General features: G+C 42.0%; 1 protein-coding gene across 1 annotated transcript in view; it reads left to right on the top strand.

The window, feature by feature from the left end:
• The window catches only part of LOC134756693 (uncharacterized), a 103,045-nt gene extending 101,217 nt beyond the window's left edge, over positions 1-1,828 (top strand). Inside the window, exons 11-12 of the mRNA XM_063695376.1 lie at positions 1,447-1,540; positions 1,682-1,828. The gene's annotated coding sequence lies outside the window, so the exon portion shown is untranslated. The remainder of the gene's footprint in view (positions 1-1,446; positions 1,541-1,681) is intronic.
• Positions 1,829-16,939: the final 15,111 nt, after the last annotated feature.

Genomic DNA, 16,939 nt, shown 5'->3' with positions numbered 1-16,939 from the left:
TGGTAGTTCAAGAGTAACATTTTACTGATTTATAAGAAGAGTAAAAAATAGAAGTGAACAGTGAAAAGACTGAAATAATTTTTCCTCCATATGTTTTGTTTTATGTTTACTTTTGCTTCTGGACATGACACAAACAAAGTTGCAGGTAAGAGATAGCACCTTTAGTTGGTAAGAACAGGACACTGATTAGCAGCAATATATTGAAACTATATAAAGCAATGAGTTTAAAAGTACTTTAGGAAACCTGAGGTCTTTAATCAAGGCTGCAACTGTAAGTTTTTTAAAAAGCCAAAAAAGAAGCCAAGTCTTTAGTAAAAGGGCTGTTTTAAAACATTAAATTTTATTTGAATTTTTTTCCTAATTTATACCAAATCTTCAAAGTAGTCGGGACTTAGTTACATCTTAACTGTTATTCTTTTGATAATTTTTTTAAATAGAATAGGCAGTTGTGATTAGATAATGATCAAAATGTTTTTCAACTCTTCTATTATGACTCAGGAGATAACAAACTAATGTCCATCATTTTTATTTTATTTACTCCTAGTAAATTACCTTACAAAAATAAGGCATTTGATATGTATTTGGTGAATGAGTGAATGAATGAATAAAGAATGAAGAAATGATACTGTCACTGAGTGACAGTTCTTTGAATGATGGGCTCAGGTTCTCAAAGGAATTAAACAATCTTCACAGGCTCATGCTTGGAAATTCAATTTTTTGAGGAACAGAAAATGACACAAAATCCTAGATGATATATTTTTTTTTTGATATGGAGCCTTACTCTCTTGCCCAGGCTGTAGTGCAGTGGCACAATCTCGGCTCACTGCAACCTCCACCTCCCAGGTTCAAGCGATTCTCCTGCCTCAGCCTCCCCAGTAGCTGGAATTACAGGCGAGCACCACCACACCTGGCTAATTTTTAAAAAAAATATTTTTGGTAGACACGGGGTTTTACCATGTTGGCCAGGCTGGTCTCGAACCCCTGGCTGCAAGTGATCCACCTGCCTTGGCCTCCCAAAGTGCTGGGATTACAGGTTTGAGCCACCACGCCTGACCCCTACATCATCTTATTCTCTGGGCATTAGGCCCCTGGTTCCAGGTCTGTCCCCATCTCTGACCTCTACCTCCTTTGTTCCTGCTTTGAGACTCCAGTCTTGCCATGGTTTCTTAGGCTTAGCTCTGTATCTGTGCTCTCAGATACCTCTGGTCCCAGCTCTAATCCACAGATACAATTTACCTATCCTTTGTCAATAGATTCAATTGTTAGATTAGTCTGACGGGAAATGTTGTTCATGTAAAGTCAGTATCTTGTTCTATTCCCATTATTTATTCAGTGTGACAATTTTTTTCCCTTGCTATAAAAGTTGAGCTTAGAGGTCTTTAATTTTCAGAACTAAACCTTTTACCCTTTTATTACACAACCATTTTATGCTGGCTCTTTTCCCAGTGTCCTGGCACTTCCTTAGTTCCCCAAGAAACGCTAAAGAGTAACAGATGTAACCCAGCAAAGGCTTCAACCAATTCATCAAGTACTCTGTGAAGTAAGTCATACTCCTCATAAGTTTGAACACAGCTTCTTTATAACCACTCTACTGTTTGTCTCTTGCTCTCTTTCTGGGGTTCTCTGTCCTTCTCTCTAGTCCATAGTTTGGTACTATCTTTTTTTCTTTTTTCTTTTTCAGATGGAGTCTCCCTCTGTCACCCAGGCTGGAGTACAGTGGCATGATCTCGGCTCACTGCAACCTCCGCCTCCCGGGTTCAAGTGATCCTCTTGCCTCAGCCTCTCGAGTAGCTGGGATTACAGGCGCCTGCTACCGTGCCTGGCTAATGTATGTATTTTTAGTAGAGACGGGCTTTCACCGTGGTGGCCATGGTTGGCCAGGCTGTTCTTGAACTCCTGACCTCAGGTGATCTGCCTGCCTTTGCCTCCCAAAGTGCTGGGATTACAGGCATGAACCACCGTATCTGGCCCATAGTTTGGTACTATCTTACATTGTATTAATCAAGGGTACAAAGATATGACTAGATCTAGTGACATATGTGGGTTTTACTCAATAATGTCTTTTATAGACAAGGGAAGAGGCCACTGAAAGCTTCAGGCCTACATGGTTTTTACCATACACAATTCCCAAAGACAGAGAGTCAGAGAGACTGGGTCCTAACACCGGTCCAAAAGTGTGAGTCACTGTAGGAATAAAGTGCTAGATTGAGACTTCTGGTTTCTTGACAACAAAGACCAAAGTGAAGTAGGTATCCAGCACCCATTCTGGATAATTCTAGTGTCTTACTCCCAGATATTATAAAATCCACTTTGAGAATTTGAATTAGCCATATATTTGAAAGTAAGAAGAAAATATATCCAGGAATAAGGTTATTATAAAGACCAAAACCCAGAGGTGAGAAACGAAGTGTTTCAGCTGTGCTATTGAATAAATTCCATCAGGTGAATAAATAAGCCTGAAACAATAGCCCTTTCTGAGCCAGAGTTTACACAATACAGTACACAGCAAAGTTGAGAGACTCTCCACAGGACGACTCTTTAGGACTTTTCTCCTGTGTTGGCCTTGTCTTGTCAAGGTGTTCTCAGTGGTAACACGACCTTGGGTTTTGCACAGGCATCATTTACAAGAGTTAATTGCCTTCCACCAGATAGCATTTACACCACTGGTTATCTCCAAAGGAAAGAGCAACACTGTGTTGGAAGCTCGTGTTTAAGGAATTAAGTAGGGCACAAGTACAGCCAACTAAAATAGATTCAATGCTCTGGCAGTATTGCAGAGAAGACAACAAAGTCAGTGTGGTTCCTACTACTTGGCCCGTTGCCTTAAATGAAGTGTTAGATTCCCTATCTGGAGATTCTGCCCTTTGCTGGAAAGACCAATTGACTGGATGATCTAATCATTTTGCCCCCTTTGCCAACCTGTATGTAATCCATTGTTATCATTATTAAGCAACATCCACTGGAATTCTCTGGGAATAGTATAGGAAGTTAGAAATACAAACAGAGGGAACACAGCTTTCCCGTATGATGTCAGCTTCTGTTTTAGCCTAAATACTTTTAGAGGATATCCCAGTTAAGCCAGACATCTTGTTTACAATGGGGCAGTATTGCAGAGTGTGGGTGAGAGGACAATGCACTCATAGTACAAGCTACCACTGTGCAGTTGGTTCTGTCAAAGTCTCATGTTACAGCTGATTAACTGGCTGCTTCTGACAGGGCCAAACATGACAAGCTTCTCCACCCTGAGAGAATCTGCAGACCGAATGCCATCTAAAAGGGAGCCTAAATAGATAGCTCTTTGATACATTACCATGGATCTTTTTGTCCCTGATTTTTATTAATCTTTTATATATATAGCAGCACTTGATATAGATGACTACTGCCCTTGTGATTTCCTCGTGGATTTTTCTAAACCTTGAAGCAATGAGGAAGTGAATACAGAGTCTATGCCTTTATATGGGAAGTGAATTGGATTATTAGAGAAAATTCTCTGGAAAACCAACCAGCAAGCAGTGATGGCTCTAGAATTTCTATAAAGGAGTTAAACGGGGCAACTTATTGGGATAGTCAGGGAATTTGTCTTAAAGTTGTGTAGCAAAGAAACCACCTTTACCTAGATAATATGGGGTGGTATGGTGGATTTTGGAGACAGGCAAGAGACCTCTGAGCCATCTCTTGTCATCACCACCCTGTGTAAGTTTGACATACCTAAATACCTAAGGAACAAAGGCTTTATCTAAATTATAAGTAAATACTCAGGTATGAATCTGACCAATGTCACCATTCAGGTACTCAGGTTAAACAAAGCCAAGAATAAATCCTCACAATCCTTTCACATGAGTACTATTGCTTGCATCCTCTCTCCTTCTTCCACATCCATCCTGGTGTAAAGTAAGACCGATACACTTGCGATAGCCATAGAGCAAGTTGGTAGGGGTCTAGTTTATTAATCCTATAACCCTTGTGACATCTCAGGACAAGTGATTATACAATCACAGATGCCAAAAGGCTAGAGACTAATATTGGTCTTGTTTAAATGTGAAAGGCACTCTCTTATAGTAAACTCAAAAGAAGCTTCGGTTTCTAGTCGCTCCGTGAGTTGGCTTTCACGTGAGAATAGTGCCCTCTGGTGCTTTTTAAAGTTCCTGCCTCCAGAACTGGCTAAGGAAAAGAAGTCCTTTGCAATTTGACCAACGTTAACAATTTATGCAAAAGGACTGACTATCGTTCAAATAGCACTTTCCTTTTCCATTTTAAAACTGTGTTCTTTGTTGTAAGACTATTCACCATTGCTCTCATCTAGCATAAAACAGAGAATTTGTACTCCACCCAGAAAGATGGAAGCAGTAGTCAAATGGAAAACATGCATTTATTCCAGCTCATCAACAATGATGTGACTCTGTGAAGCCAAACGATTCTCAAGAGAAAGATGATACCAACCCTTCATTTTTAAGATTGAGTTCATTATTTTTACACTGAGTGAAGCTACAGACATAGGTTCATCTTCTGTGGAAGGATCATTATTTTCATTCCCAATGAAGCTACAGACATAGGTTCACCTTCTGTGGAATGAACTAATTTAGTTTAGTTTGGTTTCCTTTAGTTTTTGGACTGCACATCCACTGATCATCTCTACATATGGAAGAAAGAATGTTCTGTTCTTCTAATGACAGATGTTTCACAATTTGAGTATTTGTTTCAAGTGGTTATTTTCTTTGGAGATTTTTTTTGCTATAGCAAGGAATTCCAAGCTGATGATGATCAGATAAAGCCTTTTCCTGGAAAGATTTATTACAACCCTCGCTGTCTCCAGATAAGGATCCTGGCCTGCAATTTTGGGGATGAATCTGTTGCCCCGACCAGTTGCAGGTTGCCTTATTCTTTTTTGGCGGGGGAGGGTTACTATACTTTAAGTACTAGGGTACATGTGCACAACGTGCAGGTTTGTTACATAGGTATACATGTGCCATGTTGGTTTGCTGCACCCATTAACTCATCATTTACATTAAGTATTTCTCCTAATGCTATCCCTCCCCCAGCTCCCCACCCCCTGACAGGCCCCGATGTGTGATGTTCCCTGCCCTGTGTCCAAGTGTTCTCATTGTTCAATTCCCACCTGTGAGTGAGAACATGTGGTGTTTGGTTTTTTGTCCTTGCGATAGTGTGCTGAGAATGATAGTTTCCAGCTTCATCCATGTCCCTACAAAGGACATGAACTCATCCTTTTTTATGGCTGCATAGTATTCCATGGTGTATATGTGCTACATTTTCTTAATCCAGTCTATCATTGATGGACATTTGGGTTGCTTCCAAGTCTTTGCTATTGTGAATAGTGCCTCAATAAACATACATGTGCATGCGTCTTTATAGTAGCATGATTTATAATCCTTTGGGTATATACCCAGTAATGGGGTGGCTGGGTCAAATGGTATTTCTAGTTCTAGATCCTTGAGGAATCGCCACACTGTCTTCCACAATGGTTGAACTAGTTTACACTCCCACCAACAGTGTAAAAGCATTCCTATTTCTCCACATCCTCTCCAGCATCTGTTGTTTCCTGACTTGTTAATGATTGTCATTCTAACTGGTGTGAGATGGTATCTCATTGTGGTTTTGATTTGCATTTCTCTGATGACTAGTGATGATGAGCATTTTTTCATGTATCTGTTGGCTGCATAAATGTCTTCTTTTGAGAAGTGTCTGTTCATATCCTTTGCCCACTTTTTGATGGGGTTGGTTGTTTGTTTCTTGTAAATTTGTTTAAGTTCTTTGTAGATTCTGGATATTAGCCCTTTGTCAGATGGGTAGATTGGAAAAATTTTCTCCCATACTGTAGGTTGCCTGTTCACTCTGATGGTAGTGTCTTTTGCTGTGTAGAAGCTCTTTAATTTAATTAGACCCCATTTGTCAATTTTGGCTTTTGTAGTAATTGCTTTTGGTGTTTTAGTCATGAAGTCCTTGCCCATGCCTATGTCCTGAATGGTATTGCCTAGGTTTTCTTCTAGGGTTTTTATGGTTTCAGGTCTAGCATTTAAGTCTTTAATCCATCTTGAATTAATTTTTGTACAAGGTGTAAGGAAGGGATCCAGTTTCAGCTTCCTACATATGGCTAGCCAGTTTTCCCAGCACCATTTATTAAATAGGGAATCCTTTCCCCATTTCTTGTTTTTGTCAGGTTTGTCAAATATCAGATAGTTGTAGATGTGTGGTGTTATTTCTGAGGCCTCTGTTCTGTTCGATTGGTCTATATATCTGTTTTGGTACCAGTACCATGCTGTTTTGGTTACAGTATCCTTGTAGTATAGTTTGAAGTCAGGTAGCATGATGCCTCCAGCTTTGTTCTTTTTGCTTAGGATTGTCTTGGAAATGTGGGGTCTTTTTTGGTTCCATAAGAACTTTAAAGTAGTTTTTTCCAATTCTGTGAAGAAAGTCATTGGTAGCTTGATGGAGATGGCATTGAATCTATGAATTATCTTGGGCAGTATGGCCATTTTCACGATATTGATTCTTCCTATCCATGAGCATGGAATATTCTTCCATTTGTTTGTGTTCTCTTTCATTTCGTTGAGCAGTGGTTTGTAGTTCTTCTTGAAGAGGTCCTTCACATCCCTTGTAAGTTGGATTCCTAGGTATTTTATTCTCTTTGTAGCAATTGGGAATGGGAGTTCACTCATGATTTGGCTCTCTGTTTGTCTGTAATTGGTGTATAGGAATGCTTGTGATTTTTGCACATTGATTTTGTATTTTGAGACTTTGCTGAAGTTGCTTATCAGCTTAAGGAGATTGTGGGCTGAGATGATGGGGTTTTCTAAATATACAATCATGTCATCTGCAAACAGGGACAATTTGACTTACTCGTTTCCTAATTGAATACCCTTAATTTCTTTCTCTTGCCTGATTGCCTTGGCCAGAACTTCCAACACTATGTTGAATAGGAGTGGAGAGAGACGGCATCCCTGTCTTGTACTGGTTTTCAAAGGGAGTGCTTCCAGTTTTTGCCCATTTAGTATGATATTGGTTGTGGGTTTGTCATAAATAGCTCTTATTATTTTGACATACGTTCCATCAATACCTAGTTTGTTAAGAGTTTTTCACATGAAGGCCTGGGGAATTTTGTCAAAGGCCTTTTCTGCGTCTATTGAGATAGTCATGTGGTTTTTGTCGTTGGTTCTGTTTATGTGATGGATTACATTTATTGATTTGCTCATGTTGAACCAGCCTTGCATCCCAGGGATGAAGCTGACTTGATCGTGGTGGATAAGCTTTTCGATGTGCTGCTGGATTCAGTTTGCCAGTATTTTATTGAGGATTTTCGTGTCGATGTTCATAAGGGATATTGGTCTAAAATTCTCTTTTTTTGTCTCTTCCAGGCTTTGGTATCAGGATGGTGCTGGCCTCATAAAATTAGTTAGGCAGGATTCCTTCTTTTTCTATTGATTGGAATAGTTTCAGAAGGAATGGTACCAGCTCCTCTTTGGCCCTCTAGTAGAATTTGTCTATAAATCTGTCTGGTCCTCGACTTTTTTCAGTTGGTAGGCTATTAATTATTGCCTCAATTTCAGAGCCTGTTATTGGTCTATTCAAGGATTCAACTTCTTCCTGGTTTAGTCTTGGGAGGATGTATGTGTCCAGTAATTTCTCCATTTCTTCTAGATTTTCTAGTTTATTTGTGTAGAGGTGTTTATAGCATTCTCTGATGGTAGTTCGCATTTCTGTGGGATCGGTGGTGATATCCCCTTTATCATTTTTTATTGCATCTGTTTGATTCTTCTCTCTTTGCTTCTATGTTAGTCTTGCTAGCAGTCTGTCAATTTTGTTGATCTTTTCAAAAAACCAGCTCCTGGAGTCATTGATTTTTTGAAGGGTTTTTTGTGTCTCTATCTCCTTCAGTTCTTCTCTGATCTTAGTTATTTCTTGCCTTCTGCTAGCTTTTGAATTTGTTTGCTCTTGCTTCTCTAGTTCTTTTAATTGTGATGTTAGGGTGTCAATTTTAGATCTTTCCTGCTTTCTCTTGTGGGCATTTAGTGCTGTAGATTTCCCTCTACACACTGCTTTAAATGTGTCCCAGAAATTCTGGTATGTTGTGTCTTTGTTCTCATTGGTTTCAAAGAGCATCTTTATTTCTGCCTTCATTTCGTTATTCACCCAGTAGTCATTCAGAAGCAGGTTGTTCAGTTTCCATGTAGTTGTGCAGTTTTGAGTGAGTTTCTTAATTTGAGTTCTAATTTGATTGCACTGTGGCCTGAGAGAGTTTGTTGTGATTTCTGTTCTTTTACATTTGCTGAGGAGTGCTTTACTTCCTACTATGTGGTCAATTTTAGAATAAGTGTGATGCGGTGCTGAGAAAAATGTATATTCTGTTGATTTGGGGTGGAGAGTTCTGTAGATGCCTGTTAGGTCCACTTGGTGCAGAGCTGAGTTCAGTTCCTGCATATCCTTGTTAACCTCTGTCTCATTGATCTGTCTAATATTGACAGTGGGGTATTAAAGTCTCCCATTATTATTGTGTGGGAGTCTAAGTCTCTTTGTAAGTCTCTAAGGACTTGCTTTATGAATCTGGGTGCTCCTGTATTGGGTGCATATATATTTAGGATAGTTAGCTCTTCTTGTTGAATTGATCCCTTTACCATTGTGTAATGGCCTTCTTTGGCTCTTTTGATCTTTGTTGGTTTAAAGTCTGTTTTACCAGAGACTAGGATTGCAAACCCTGCTTTTTTTTTTTGCTTTCCATTTGCTTGGTAGATCTTCCTCTATCCCTTTATTTTGAGCCTATGTGTGTCTCTGCACGTGAGATGGGTCTCCTGAATACAGTGCACTGATGGGTCTTGACTCTTTATCTGATTTGCCAGTCTGTGTCTTTTAATTGGGGCATTTAGCCCATTTACATTTAAGGTTAATATTGTTATGTGTTAATTTGATCCTGTCATTATGATGTTAGCTGGTTATTTTGCCCATTAAATGATGGAGTTTCTTCCTAGCATCGATGGTCTTTACAATTTAGCATGTTTTTGCAGTGGTTGGTACCAGTTGTTCCTTTCCATGTTTAGTGCTTCCTTCAGGAGCTCTTGTAAGGCAGGCCTGGTGGTGACAAAATCTCTCAGGATTTGCTTGTCTGTAAAGGATTTTATTTCTCCTTCACTTATGAAGCTTAGTTTGGCTGGATATGAAATTCTGGGTTGAAAATTTTTTCTTTAAGAATGTTGAATATTGGCCCCCACTCTCTTCTGGCTTGTAGGGTTTCTGCCGAGAGATCCACTGTTAGTCTGATGGGCTTCCCTTTGGGGTAACCCGACCTTTCTCTCTGGCTGCCCTTAATATTTTTTCCTTCATTTCTACGTTGCTGAATCTGAAAATTATGTGTCTTGGGGTTGCTCTTGTCAAGGAGTATCTTTGTGGTGTTCTCTGTATTTCCTAAATTTGAATGTTGGCCTGCCTTGCTAGATTGCGGAAGTTCTCCTGGATAATATCCTGAAGAGTATTTTCCAACTTGGTTCCATTCTCCCCGTCACTTTCAGGTACACCAATCAAACATAGATTTGGTCTTTCCACATAGTCCCATATTTCTTGGAGGTTTTGTTCTTTCTTTTTACTCTTTTTTCTCTAACCTTGTCTTCTCACTTTATTTCATTAATACGATCTTCAATCACTGATATCCTTTCTTCCACTTGATCGAATGGGCTATTGAAGCTTGTGCATGCATCACGAAGTCCTCCTGCCGTGGTTTTCAGCTCCTTCAGGTTATTTAAGGTCTTCTCTACACTGTTTATTCTAGTTAGCCTTTTGTCTAACATTTTTTCAAGGTTTTTAGCTTCTTTGCGATGGGTTCAAATATCCTCCTTTAGCTCAGAGAAGTTTATTATTACTGACCTTCTGAAGCCTACTTCTGTCAACTTATCAAAGTCATTCTCCATCCAGCTTTGTTCCCTTGCTGGAGAGGAGCTGCAATCCTTTGTAGGAGAAGAGGCACTCAGGTTTTTAGAATTCTCAGCTTTTCTGCTCTGGTTTCTCCCCATCTTTGTGGTTTTATCTACCTTTGGTTTTTGATGTTGGTGACCTACAGATGGGGTTTTGGTGTGGATGTTCTTTTTGTTGATGTTGATACTATTCCTTTCTGTTTGTTAGTTTTCCTTCTCACAGTCAGGTCCCTCAGCTGCAGGTCTGTTGGAGTTTGCTGCTGGTCCACTCCAGACCCTGTTTGCCTGGGTATCACCAGTGGAGGCTGAAGAACAGCAAATATTGCAAAACAGCAACTTTTGCTGCCTGATCCTTCCTCTGGAAGCTTCATCCCAGAGGGGCACCCATCTGTATGAGGTGTCTATCAGCCCCTACTGGGAGGTGTCTCCCAGTTAGGCTACACAGGGTTCAGGGACCCACTTGAGGAGGCAGTCTCTCCGTTCTCAGAGCTCAAACGCCACGCTGGGAGAACCACTGCTCTCTTTTTTTTCTTTTTTATTTTATTTTATTTTATTTTATTTTTAATTTTTTATTTTTTATTGATCATTCTTGGGTGTTTCTCGCAGAGGGGGACTTGGCAGGGTCACAGGACAACAGTGGAGGGAAGGTCAGCAGATAAACAAGTGAACGAAGGTCTCTGGTTTTCCTAGGCAGAGGACCCTGCGGCCTTCCGCAGTGTTTGTGTCACTGGGTACTTGAGATTAGGGAGTGGTGATGACTCTTAATGAGCATGCTGCCTTCAAGCATCTGTTTAACAAAGCACATCTTGCACCGCCCTTAATCCATTCAACCCTGAGTGGATACAGCACATGTTTCAGAGAGCACAGGGTTGGGGGTAAGGTCACAGATCAACAGGATCCCAAGGCAGAAGAATTTTTCTTAGTACAGAACAAAATGAAAAGTCTCCCATGTCTACCTCTTTCTACACAGACACGGCAACCATCTGATTTCTCAATCTTTTCCCCACCTTTCCCCCCTTTCTATTCCACAAAACCGCCATTGTCATCATGGCCTGTTCTCAATGAGCTGTTGGGTACACCTCCCAGACGGGGTGGTGGCCGGGCAGAGGGGCTCCTCACCTCCCAGTAGGGGCGGCCGGGCAGAGGCACCCCTCACCTCCCGGACAGGGTGGCTGGCCGGGCGGGGGGCTGACCCCCCCCCCACCTCCCTCCTGGATGGGGCGGCTGGCCGGGCAGAGGGGCACCTCACTTCCCAGTAGGGGCGGCCGGGCAGAGGCGCCCCTCACCTCCCAGACGGGGCGGTTGGCCAGGCGGGGGGCTGACCCCCCCCCACCTCCCTTCCGGACGGGGCGGCTGGCCGGGCGGGGGGCTGACCCCCCCACCTCCCTCCCGGTCGAGGTGGCTGCCGGGCGGAGACGCTCCTCACTTCCCAGACGGGGGTGGCTGCTGGGCGGAGGGGCTCCTCACTTCTCAGACGGGGCGGCTGCCAGGCAGAGGGTCTCCTCACTTCTCAGACGGGGCGGCGGGGCAGAGACGCTCCTCACATCCCGGACGGGGCGGCAGGGCAGAGGTGCTCCCCTCATCTCAGATGATGGGCGGCCGGGCAGAGACGCTCCTCACTTCCCAGATGTGATGGCGGCCGGGAAGAGGCGCTCCTCACTTCCTAGATGGGATGGTGGCCGGGCAGAGTCGCTCCTCACTTTCCAGACTGGGCAGCCAGGCAGAGGGGCTCCTCACATCCCAGACGATGGGCGGCCAGGCGGAGACGCTCCTCACTTCCCAGACGGGGTGGCGGCCGGGCAGAGGCTGCAATCTCGGCACTTTGGGGGGCCAAGGCAGGCGGCTGGGAGGTGGTTGTAGCGAGCCGAGATCACGCCACTGCACTCCAGCATGGGCGCCATTGAGCACCGAGTTAACGAGACTCCGTCTGCAATCCCGGCACCTCGGGAGGCCGAGGCTGGCAGATCACTCGCGGTTAGGAGCTGGAGACCAGCCCGGCCGACACAGCGAAACCCCATCTCCACCAAAAAAATATGAAAACCAGTCAGGCGTGGCGGCGCGTGCCTGCAATCGCAGGCACTCGGCAGGCTGAGGCAGGAGAATCAGGCAGAGAGGTTGCAGTGAGCTGAGATGGCAGCAGTACCGTCCAGCTTCGGCTCGGCATCAGAGGGAGACCGTGGAAAGAGAGGGAGAGGGAGACCGTGGGGAGAGGGAGAGGGAGAGGGAGAGGGAGAAGGAGAGGGAGAGGGAGAGCCACTGCTCTCTTCAGAGCTGTCAGACAGGGATGTTTAAGTCTGCAGAAGTTTCTGCTGCCTTTTGTTCAGCTATGCCCTGCCCATAGTGGTGGAGTCTATAGAGGCAGAGGCCTTGCTGAGCTGTGGTGGGCTTTGCTCAGTTTGAGCTTCCCGGCAGCTTTGTTTACCTACTCAAGCCTCAGCAATGGTGGACGCCCCTCCCCTTGCCAGGCTGCTGCCTTGCAGGTCGATCTCAGACTGCTGCGCTAGCAATGAGCAAGGCTCTGTGGGTGTGGGACCCGCTGAGCCAGGCATGGGAGAGAATCTCCTGGTCTGCCGGTTGCTAAGACCATGGGAAAAGCACAGTATTTGGGCTAGAGTGTCCCATTTTTCCAAGTACGGTTTGTTACAGCTTCCCTTGGCTAGGAAAAGGAAATCCCCTGACCCCTTGCACTTCCTGGGTGAGGCAACGCCCCACCCTGCTTCAGCTTGTCTTCTGTGGGCTGCACCCACTGTCCAACCAGTCCCAATGAGATGAACCAGGTACCTCAGTTGGAAATGCAGAAATCACGTGTCTTCTGCATCAATCACGCTGGGAGCTATAGACCGGAGCTGTTCCTATGCTGCCTCATCCTTTTAAAAAGATCAAACTGCTGAATGATAAGAAGGGTGAAAGTAACTGTTCGGATTCACATCCTCCAAAGTACTTACATTCACCCACCTGGCTATAAAGAGTAATATTTGGTTTGGTTCTCCTCTTCCTCCCTCTTCCCTTTCTTTCCAATTTTTGGGAGACTCCCAGTAGATAACAGTGACAGTGCACAAGATGATTAGGGCTGGGAAATATTGCTTTCAAACAGAGAAGGAAATTTGGCAGCATTCACATCTATAGATGTGTATTATCTAGTTAGAACAGTGTGGTGGGTCTATACTGTGTTTTGGTGCATGTGTGTGTGTGTGTGTGTGTGTGGTTAAGTTCTTTGAATTATACTAACAATTGAAATTCAGGTGATTTTTTTCTTAAACATCCAGATTTCCAGCTTCCTGTTAGAGAGATTCTCTGGCTGGACACAGTGGCTCAAGCCTGTAATACCAGCACTTTGGGAGGCTGAGGCAGGTGGATCACTTGAGGTCAGGAGTTTGAGACCAGCCTGGCCAACATGGCGAAACCCCATCTTTACTAAAAATATTTAAAAATTTAGCCAGGCATGGTGATGCAGGCCTGTAATCCCAGCTGCTGGGGAGGCTGAGGCGGGAGAATCATTTTAATCCGGGAGGCGGAGGTTGCAGTGAGCCAAGATTGCGCCATTGCACTCCAACCTGGGTGACAGAGTGAGACTCTGTCAAAAAAAGAAAAAGAAAGAAAGATTGATTCTCTACAGGCCCATCATCTGGCTGTCCCAGGAGGCCTTTGAGTTCACAGTGCTTGATTTAGGGGCCACTCTTTATTGGATGGCACCAATATTTCAGACTGTTGACATTCAGACCTCTGGGTGCTGGTGCCGAACTTCGGAGGTGTTCTATCACATATTCATCTAAAGCCCTATCAGCTCCATCTCCCTTCACCTACTTTGTTCCCCCCAACTATAAAACCAATTTCATCCTGTCCCTTCTCACCCTCTTCTGCACAATAGCCCAGTACAGAATGCTCACAGTTCAGAGATGATGTGTCTTCTAACTTCTCCAGCCATCTCTCCCCATAGTGACTCTAGCACTAAAAAGTCTGGGTCAAGTTACAGAAGTCATCATATCACAGCTACTCAGAAGGAAGACACTGAAGTTCCCACCAAGACCTCAGATGCCCCACAAGGTACATTCAAGTTAGAAAAATCATTTCTTCCTCCAATTGGCTGCACCCTGCACCAATGCTTATGTCTTGGGAATTGAAGTTCAGTTTAGATTTCAGTCCTCACTCATCCCCCTCAACCAGTCACTCTTGCATAATGAGCAAACTAAACAGCTATTCTTAGAGACACTGATACCAACTAATCTTGTTTATAATGACCCTCTATAAATCTTTGGTTTAGGTTATTCTTCTCCCTGTCTAGAAGGATGCCGGTCTTAGTCCTGGATCAGGACCTGACCTTTTTTAAGCAGGCTGAGCATCACTGTTCTTCTCCATACCTGAATACAGTTCTTTCATCCTTCACTTTTTTTTATTAACCTCATCTTCTGGCTTTTTCTGACCACTTCAGTTCATTGTGGTCATTCTTCTGAATTCCTGTGGCATTTACATTTGGCATTGCCATTCAACTGAGCATTACTAATTTCACATGCTTATTTTGTCTTCTCTGCCAATTCAACCCTAAATTATTCTCATTGTGATGTATGAGCTCAGTAAATATTTCATACTGAATTGAATAGATTTCCAACAACTACAAGCTCTAGCACCTAAAAGAGTCTCGGGGGACTTCTGCTTTTGGACATAATAGATTAACAGGGATTAGGGTTTCCAGATAAAAATCCTGGAAGCCCACTGAAATTTGAATTTCAAACATACTTATACTATAAATACAGGTCATATATAGACTGAAAAAATTATTCGTTGTTGGTCTGACATTCAAATTTAACTGGCAGTCTTATTTTGTTTTGCTAAATCTGGCAACCCTTCCCTAGTGGATTACCTGCTCATGTTAAACACACAGCTAAGCAAACAAACAAAAACCGTGAAACAATGATTTTTCAGAAATTGACAAATAGGCAGTGCAAGAGAAGTGAACAAATGAGGCAATCTTTATGATTCTCCTAGCTTACTTTCTGGAGAAAGTTTCCAAGCTCCAGCACAGAAAGAGGAAGCTCAAATAGAGCCTGGCATTCTCTCAGAGTTGAAGAGGCAGAGTTGAGAGTTTGGTCAGAATTTACGGGGCAGAGTACCAGGAAGAAGACTGCAAAGGGCTCGCCTTGATTCTTCAGCTGAGTACTGAATAGTCCATGTTTGCAAAGGAACTACTCAAAGATGTGGGGAGGAATCACTAAAGAACAGCAGGTGGAAAAATTTCTGGAGCTCACACAAGGCTAGGCATAATTTATATTCTCAACAGCCAGAGTGGAAAAAGCTCTTTATACTTGATGAAAGCAGAAATTAGAAATTGTTAAATTGGATAAAAAAGCAAGACCCAATTATATGCTACAGACAAGAAACACATTTCAAATATAAATAAATAAGTAAAAAATAAAATATTGGGAAAATGATATATCATGCTCACACTAATCATAGACACCTGCAGTGGCTATATAAATATAAAACAAAGTAGACTTCAGAGCCAAAAATATTAACAGGGATAACAAGGGTCATTTGATAAAAATAAAAGGAAAATCATCAAAAGGACAAAACAATTATAAATGTTTATGCCTTTAATAACAGAGCTTCAAAATACATGAAATGAAATGTGAAAGAACTGAAAGAAGACAGACAAATCCAGGATTATAGCTGAAGATTTAAATATTCCTCTGATAATAGATTGAATAAATGGGAAGAAAATCAGGAATGATATGGAAGACTTGAATAATACTATCAACCAACTTGACCTCACTGAGATTGCAAAAACTCTTCACCCAACAGGAGCAGAGAAGACATTCTTTTAAGTGTCCTAAACATCGACCAAAACATTCTCAGCCATAGAACAAGACTCAATAAATTTTAAATAATTCAAATAACAAAACAGTATGTTATCTAACCACAATGGAATTAAATTAAAAATGGATGTGAGGAAAATATTGGAAAATGATCCAAATGTTTGGAAAACAAAAGTCACAATTCTAATTAATTAATTAATTAATTAAAACCCAAACATCATAAATCAAAGAAGAAATCACAAGGGAAATTTTAACTACAATAAATGAAAATTAAAATACAACATATCAAAATTTGTTTGATGTAGCTTAAGCAATGGAAAGGAAGAAATATACAGATGCTTATATCAGGAAAGAAAAAAGATCCAATCAATGACCTAAGTTTCTGCCCTAAAATATATAAGAACTGTAATCTCAGCACTTTGGGAGGCCGAGGCAGGCAGATCACGAAGTCAGGCGTTCCAGACCAGCCTGGCCAACATGGTGAAACCCCGTCTCTACTAAAAATACAAAAATTAACTGGGCGTGGTGGTGCGTGCCTGTAATCCCAGCTACTCAGGAGGCTGAGGCAGGAGAATCGCTTGAAACCGGGAGGCGGAGGTTGCAGTGAGCCGAGATTGTGCTGCACTCCAGCCTGGGTGACAAAGCGAGACTCTGTCTCAAAAAAAAAAAAAAAAAAAATATATATATATATATATATATATATGAGAAAGAAAGCAAACTGAAACAGAAGTAAATAAAAGGAAACGAAGAGTAGAAGTCAATGAAACAGAAGGCAGAAACACAATAGAAAAAAATCCATGAAACTAAAAGTTTGTTCTTTGAGAATACAAATAAAATTGATAAACTTTTAGTAAAACTGTCCTGGGGGGGAAAAAGAAGACACAAACTACCAATATCAGAGTTGAGAGAGGTAAGATTATTATGGATTTTCTAGCTATTAAAAGAATAACCAGAATAAAAGGGAATTAAAAGAATAACTTGCTAAAAGGGAATATTATAAACAACTTTATGTATATAATAACAGCTTAGATGAAATATATAAATTCTTTGAAAGACACAAACCGGCAAAGCTCACTCAAGAGAAAATAGGTAACCTAAGTAGTCCTAGATCTAATAAATTGAATTTGTAGTTTAAAAATTTCTCACCAGAAAAAAACTCCAGTCAGAGATTACTTCACTGGTGATTTTTTTCAAACATTTAAGGAAGAAATAATA

This window comes from Gorilla gorilla, chromosome 11, assembly GCF_029281585.2.
Source record: "Gorilla gorilla gorilla isolate KB3781 chromosome 11, NHGRI_mGorGor1-v2.1_pri, whole genome shotgun sequence".
In the NCBI taxonomy this organism is placed as follows: Eukaryota; Metazoa; Chordata; class Mammalia; order Primates; family Hominidae; genus Gorilla; species Gorilla gorilla.
Note: the sequence above shows the minus strand (reverse complement) of the source record. Positions and strands in the feature narration are given on the sequence as shown.